Source organism: Octopus bimaculoides, chromosome 2 (assembly GCF_001194135.2).
Source record: "Octopus bimaculoides isolate UCB-OBI-ISO-001 chromosome 2, ASM119413v2, whole genome shotgun sequence".
Lineage (NCBI taxonomy): Eukaryota > Metazoa > Mollusca > Cephalopoda > Octopoda > Octopodidae > Octopus > Octopus bimaculoides.
The window spans coordinates 72,117,933-72,119,172 of NC_068982.1; positions in this window are offsets into that span (position 1 = coordinate 72,117,933).

Here is a 1,240-nt window from a genome sequence, read left to right on the forward strand (position 1 = left end):
AAAAATGAACCCGACCGCTCTCAAAAATTAAGTAAAAAAAAAAAACAGGAAAAATAATCCAGAATCCGCATGCGGTACCGGATCGATTTCAAAATTTATTCACTTCGTACCAATCACGAGGCCAAACATCCCTGAAAGTTTCATCGGAATCCATCCAGCGGTTCTTGAGATATCTTGTCCACGGACAAACAAACAAACACGACCGAAAACAATACCTCCGCCTTCGTTAAGGCGGAGGTAATGATAATAATGATAAGTTAATCCTAAGCAAAAAGGAGTTCTGTAACAGACTCATACTCTGAATTACCCCTAGAACATAATTAACATGTGGTACCCAACCAAAAGCCTGGGAGATTTTAAACAAGTTTTACTAGGCTTTTTGCCCCAAATACACTTAAATACACACATAATACATACATACATACATACATACATACATACATACATACATATATATAATATAATATATATATGTATGTATGTAATAAAGGTGTGTATATACAAGCACACATGCTCACACACATACACACACACACGCACACACACACATATACACACACACACATGTAAAAGATTTGGCCTCAAACAATCCGATAAAACACCAACTTGTCTAAACTTACTGCGAGTTATCACCCAAGTGCTCGATAAAAAATTGATGATAATTAAATGCTTCAGAGTTCAATGGTGTGTACGTGTTAAAACATTGAATACATTACGCTAGACACATGAATGTATAACTACTTATAACAAAGGATCTATCTAGCTTTTGTTTCCCCTTGACGTGACTGAGATCAGTGTCATCATCGACCGACATGCAAAGAAAAGATGGCTTCCAGCAGCATGCTAATTACACAACTGCCACACATACCAAACCGGTAATAACTTATCGAGTGAGGCCGAAATGTTGAGGCAAATCGAAAGAGAAAATGGCGACCTTAGACGTTCAGACGTAAAAATGCATAAAAACTAACGCCAACCCGAATATATTTTATACAGCAAATATACAGGCGCAGGCGTGACTGTGTGGTAAAATGCTTGCTTCCCAACCACATGGTTCCGGGTTCAGTCCTACTGCGTGGCACCCTGGGCAAATGTTCTTTACTATAGCCGCGGGCCGACTGAAGACTTGTGAGAGGGTTTGGTATTCGGAAATTGAAAGAATCCCGTCGTATCTCCTCGTTGTTCCTTCACCTGTCTTCGTCTTCTTTTTTCCGTAAATTTGAACTATATATATATATAT